The sequence below is a fragment of the Opisthocomus hoazin genome, chromosome W (genome assembly GCF_030867145.1).
Source record: "Opisthocomus hoazin isolate bOpiHoa1 chromosome W, bOpiHoa1.hap1, whole genome shotgun sequence".
NCBI lineage: Eukaryota > Metazoa > Chordata > Aves > Opisthocomiformes > Opisthocomidae > Opisthocomus > Opisthocomus hoazin.
This window is the reverse complement of record NC_134453.1, coordinates 36,753,706-36,759,905: the sequence shown is the minus strand read 5'-3', so window position 1 is coordinate 36,759,905 and position 6,200 is coordinate 36,753,706. Positions and strand designations below refer to the sequence as shown.

Sequence of the window (6,200 nt, the reverse complement as noted above, 5' to 3'; positions counted from 1 at the left end):
TGCGTGGGGATGGGATCAGGAAAGCTAAGGCACAGCCGGAGCTGAATTTGGCAAGGGGTGTGAAGAATCGTAGGAAGGGCTTCTACTGGGGCGTTGGTCAGAAAAGGAAGACTAAAGACACACACCACACTACGCACACACACCACACCACACCACACACCCCCCCCCCGATAAATAAGACAGGAGATCTACAGACAGACGATTTTTTTCCTCCGTTTTCACTGGCAATCACTGTTCCCACATCCATGATCTGGATGATGGGTAGACAGACCATACCCTCAGCGAGTTTGCTGATGATACAGAACTGGGAGGAGTGGCTGATACCCCGGGGGGTTGTGCTGCCATCCAGAGGGACCTCGACGGGCTGGAGAAATGGGCAGGCAGGAGCCTCGTGCAGTTCAGCAAGGGGAAGTGCAAAGTCCCGCGCCTGGGGAGGAACAACCCCATGCACCAGTATATGCTGGAGGCCGACTGGCTGGAAAGCAGCTTTGCAGAAAAGGACGTGGGGGGCTCCTGGTGGACACCAAGTTGAACGCGAGCCGACAACGTGCCCTTGCCGCAAAGGCGGCTAAGGCTATCCTTAGCCCGATATAGAGGAAAGCAGGGTTTATGTATGTTACACTACAGTTGTGTAGAGCAATCGAATTGCTCGCTCTCCCCGGGGGTGCAGGGCACCACAGACCACCCTCGGGCAGCTTTGGGGGCTCTGCCTATTTTTCTAAAAGCCTCCTACCCAGCTTAGCGCAAGTCCTATCTTGATCTGCCCTCCAGCCCTCAAGCCACCAGTGCTGAACACACGCTTTGTATTTTATTTTCTCCCGGGAGGCGTGCAGCTTAGAAACGGCTGCAATTGAAGTGGGGCTTTCAGGGAACAATTTAGAGCACCTTCTGTTGGCTCTGCGAAATGTTCTGAAAAGTTAAGGCCTGCCCTGCCCTGGCAAAAGCAGTCATGTGACTGGAGGGAGCAGCGCCAAAAAGCCACAAGCACGTTTGGGGTGGACTTGCTGCGGTAATAAATAACAGTAAGCAGTACTTCTAGCTACACCAGCCTCTTGTGAGACCTCGTTGCCCGCCCACAGGGTCGCAGCACTACACGGCGCAGATCCCTCCGCGGACTCGGCCAACGTCTTCTCCCTCCGCCCCCGGGTCGGATCCCTCCGCGCCCCGAGAGCACGCAAACTCCCTGAGCCCCGGCAAGCACCAGGTCGACGAGGGCGGCCCCGCCAGGGGGGCGGGGACAAGCGAAAACGACAGACGAGACAGCCCATCGAGACGCGGGATCGGCCGGCGGCGATCTGGCGGCCCAATGGGCGCCGCGGAGGGCCTGGCCGAGTGGAGGAAGCGCGGGGGCGACAAGGGGCGTTGTCGTGGCTGACGAGATTATTGGGGCGCCGCCACTGTCTTCGGGAAGGCGCTTCCTCGCCAACGTCATCTACGAGGACGAGGAGGTCGCCGCGGCTTTGCTCTGTGCGCGGTCCCCCTTCCCTTCCCTTCCCTTCCCTTCCCTTCCCTTCCCTTCCCTTCCCTTCCCTTCCCTTCCCTTCCCTTCCCTTCCCTTCCCTTCCCTTCCCTTCCCTTCCCTTCCCTTCCCTTCCCTTCCCTTCCCTTCCCTTCCCTTCCCTTCCCTTCCCTTCCCTTCCCTTCCCTCCCCCGCGCTCGCAGGCACCCTGAGCCGAGGGCCCGTTGCGCGGTGCCCGGGAGCGCGGCAGGGTGGGTGGAGGGACGGGGGACGGGCGGGGCCTCTCTGGGTTGTGGCGCTCTCTACTGCACCATCCCTAAAACATCGCGCTTCTTCGGTGCCCCCCCCGGCTGCCGCGGCGCGTACTGGGTTGCTGGTGCTGTCCGGCTCGCCTCGGTTCCCAGCCCCACCGTGGCGCGTGCGCAGAGGAGGGCCTCTGACGGTAACGCTCTTGGTGGCAGCCGCAGACGTTTGCCGCGTGATATCCCTTTGGCACTGCAAGTCGTGCAAAGTTTGCTGCCGAGGGATGGGAGCGGTCCTGCCTCGTGTAGGATGATAGTCTTGAAACCGTAGATTAAGCACACGCAGTCAGTGTCCTCGGGGATTCGGCTGGGGGGGGGGTGGGGATGTGGGGGGTGTGTAAACAGTGGACGTCTGAGTAGCGACCGTAAGGAGTTAGTTCTGCATAGGAGAAATGCAGGTCCTGATGTGCCTCGTAATAGCATTATAGAGATTTCACAGCTCTGCTGTGCAAGGCTTTGGTTCTGAAGCCCCAAACTGGATTATTAAAGCAAAGAATTACAGCTTTTCTTATTTTTCGTGAAAAACAAACAAAAAAAAACAAATCTAGAAACTGGTCATCCTGCAGGCTGCAAAAGCTTCCCAGATCTCGTTGCTGTGGTGAGGTGGGGCCGTGATAACAGCATGCTTGCAAGGTTCACGGATGCTGGTGCACCACGACGTGCTAGGAACTCGAGCGAGCTGCTCAGACTTGGGGGGGGGGGGGAAGCAGCCCTTACCTACATGATGGTAACTTTAAGTTAGTATCCCGTATCATTTTGTTATTAAACTGCTGACAGTTAACAGTTAGGGATGTCTTCTGCTCTTGAAGGTAGGGTTTATGTGCAATGTAGAAGACAGACTGGTATGCTGCACTTGCAGGCTTCCTGTGATTATGCTTTTGCTCAGTACTGGAGTTCCCTGTAGCATGGAAATCGAATGGCCGCTGATCTTCCACTTCGCCGAATTCTTTGCTGATTCAGTTAAGCCCTTTGTCTCCTGCCTCTGCGTGGACCACATCGAATGGAAAAAGTGCTTAGGAAATGGTCAACCCAAATCAAAACATACTGGAGGTCGCTAATGTGAAGTCCTGGCCCGTCTCCTTGCCCCCATCATCTTGCATGCTGAATCCCGCTTCTGGAGGGGGCTCTGTAAATACGTTGTATTTTGTGTATAGAAAGTATTGATATCACGTAAGAAAAGTCAACGTTTCGGCTTGCGTTTGGGGTATCCGGTAACCTGCTTCTGCACGAGTTCAGTGGGGCATATTGATTTGCTTAAGCTATTGCCTTTCTCTGAAGCCAATCACGTTTTAACTGTTTGCTCTTCCTCCAGTGCCTTGCGTTCCGTGATCTTTCACCCCAAGCTCCGACGCTTTTCCTAGTCATGCCTAAGGAGCCAATTATCAGGTTATCTGAAGCAGAAGGTTCTGGTGAATCTGTAAGTACTGGGGAAGCTTTCTGTATGCTAAACTGTACCTGTAATTAGTTCCTAATTTACTAGACTCTTTCCCTCTTGATAGGGCGCGGTAGGCTATTTTGGGTTTTCTGGCGCTGTAACCTTTTGCCTCTAGCTTGTAACGGAACTGAGCTTTTTGACTGAAAGTAGGGATATAAAGCACTGCTCATCCCTGGGTATGTACTTCTGGTGCAAAATGCGGTGTCGCTTTGGAGCGCAGTCTGATGCCTGTTGTCATGGTTGAGAGAGAGAGGAAAATGTCGGTTGCAGGCGGACAGACGGTAGTTTGAAGCGCAGTGGCTGAATTGCTAGGAATTGGCTAACTGGTTTCTCTGGGTGGTTCTCTGCTCTCCTTCCTTCCCTTCCTGCCCTCTCCCCTCTTTGTGTGTGGCTTTTTATTTTATTTGTTTACGGTTTTGTACTTCCTTTCTCCAGCTTCTTGGGCATTTAATGCCCGCTGGGAAGAAGCGTGCTGCTCACCTGGGCCTGACACATGGATTCCGGATGGTTGTGGATGAAGGGCCCGAGGGTGGGCAGCCTGTCTGTCGCGTACATCTACGTATTCTGGGTGGCCGTCAGTTGGGCTGGCCGCCTGGCTAAGATTTTTGCACCGCAAGAGTTGCCCCACGTGTACGAACCGCCACTGAATGGATTTCGTCTGTTGCCCGTCAATCTAGCTACTGTCGATGTCTCATTTTTTGTGACGTGTGTCTGTGGAAGGTAACAAAGGCTTTTGAGCAGCAGTTGCACAATAAAGATTTAGCATGGGGATATCACCTCTGTCTTGAGCGTCTTACTGAGGGAAATAGTTCTGCAAGTTAAAATGGTGTCTCCCCGGAGCGTAAGTATGTGGAATGTTTCAGTCTGTTAACAGCGTTCTGTAGCTAGGCAGTGATTTGGCCAGTCATTTGAAGCGTGACGCTGGAACCGCTTGGCAGTCTCCTGCGTCTTGTGGGAAGCAAACGCTTAGCTTTTTGGAAGTGGTACACAAATGTACATAAAGCCAGTGTAGGCCGCTGCTAACACTTTAGAAAACGCTGTACGTGACGCTACAGGCGTGCCATACGAGGGTGGTTTTGGCACAGTGCAGTGTGTTGGAGAAGCATCCAACTCCTGTTGGAGCACTTTATCCCTTTTCTGGTGAGGAGGGATATGGTAGGGGAAAACACTCGGTCTGAATGGCAGCTGTGGGGCTTCCATAGCACAGTGGAATCTCTCTTTTGTCGGTTTGGGTCAGCTGTCCTGGCTCTGTCCCCTCCCAACCTCTTGCCCACCCCCAGCTTTCTGGAGTTTGGGGGTGGTTGGAGAGAGAGCCTCCATGCTGTGGGAGCACTGCTCAGCAGTTAGTCAAAACATTGGTGTGTTACAACTGCAAAGCACAGCACTGTGAGGGCTGCTATGGGGAAAGTCGCCTCCATCCCAGCCAGGGCCAAACCAAAACTACATCGCGGGGAGACGGCAAACTTCATCTTTCTTTAATGGCTTTTAAAAAAGGGAGATGGGCACGGGAAAGCAGGGCGATCCTTCGTTGCCCTTGAAACACCGTGTTACTGAGGCACCAGAGACGCCCACTGGAAGGCGTCTTCATCTCTTCTGTATCCCCAAGCAATGGGGTGAAGTTTGGTGATGCGGGCGTGTAAGTAACGCGAGGCCTTCACCTTTATTTAATCTTCCCGGGGAGAAGTTCTGGCTGTGTAAACTCCCTAAGGTATCCCGAAGGTGTTCCCGCTTCTGGGGGCGGGGGAATTCTGAAGCAGCTAGGCATGGCTCATACATTCAGAGAGACCGGGTGATTGCCGTAGGTTTAGGAGGTCTCTGGCGCCTGGTGGAATCTATGTCTCGCCTCGCTGGCAACGTTGCCGATACTTTGTTCCAAACCAGAGAGAGCAAAGGGTTATTAAACGGTGATCTGCTGAAGAACTGTAGCATCCTGGAGCAGCCCAGGTGGGCAGGGACCTCGAAAGATCGTCTGGCCCAGCCTTTTGTGGCAAAGGGAGCCTAGATGAGATTATCTAGCACCCTGTCCAATCGCATCTTGAAAACCTCCAGCGTTGAGACAAAATGTCTGTCTTGTATCGAGATGAAACCTCTCTCCTGGTGCAACTTGTACCCGTTGCCCCTTGTCTTCTCCATGTGGCTCCTCGCGAAGAGAGCACCTCCGGCCTCTTTGTAGCCACCCTTTAAGTACTGGTACTGGCATGCTGTGACGAGGTCCCCCCTGAGCCTTCTCTTCTCCAAGGGAGAAAAGACCCAACTCCTTCAGCCTTTCCTCACAGGGCGGGTTCTCCAGCCCTTTGATCGTCTTTGTGGCCCTCCTCGGGACCCTCTCCAGTCTGTCTGTGTCTTTTTTCGGTTTGTTGTTTTTCTGGGTTTTTTTTGAATTGTGGGGACCAGAACTGGACACAGCGCTGCAGGTGCAGCCTGCAGGGGTGACCTCTGTGAGAAGAGGCCAGGGTCTGCCCTGGGCTGGACACAGCTGGTTCCAGCCAGCTAGGCACCGGACTCGCCGCAGGCCAAAGCTGAGCAACTCGGCGAAGCTGGTGGTGCCCCTGTGAAAACATCCGCTTAAAGTTAGTATGGGATACAAAGATGATCGCGTAAGCTTACTTGTACGTATCTTAAATGTTAGATGCATGCAAAAAAAGGTCACTTACCAACCCATCGATGCCTGGTGTCAGGTAAGGGATCTCTCGGCCTCGAGGGGTAACCTTTGGGGGGCGTCCCTACTCAAGGGGAGATCGCCGCCGCGCAGCCAGCTGCTATGGAGGGAGAGCTCGACGGACCCTGATGGCCGCACATATTTCTAGCGTAAAGTGGTTGAGTCGTAGTCAGATTTTCTGCCGTGTTCACGCAGTTTTGGCCGCTTATCAGCCCAGTCTCCAGCCAAACCGGTTTGTTGGGTTTGGTGCTGGGTTCTCACTGATAGCCTCACACAACAGGACTAACTTCGGTTAACAGAACCTCCTGGGAACTTTAAATCCCTGAAGTCATTTCTCAAAATTTG

At 53.9% G+C, this 6,200-nt stretch overlaps 1 long non-coding RNA gene across 1 annotated transcript; it reads left to right on the top strand.

Moving 5' to 3' along the window:
- Positions 1-901: 901 nt before the first annotated feature.
- LOC142365614 (uncharacterized) lies at positions 902-3,972 on the top strand. Its single transcript, XR_012766505.1, has 2 exons — positions 902-1,448; positions 3,074-3,972. It is a non-coding gene; the product is annotated as an uncharacterized LOC142365614 (long non-coding RNA).
- The last annotated feature ends 2,228 nt before the right edge of the window (positions 3,973-6,200 follow it).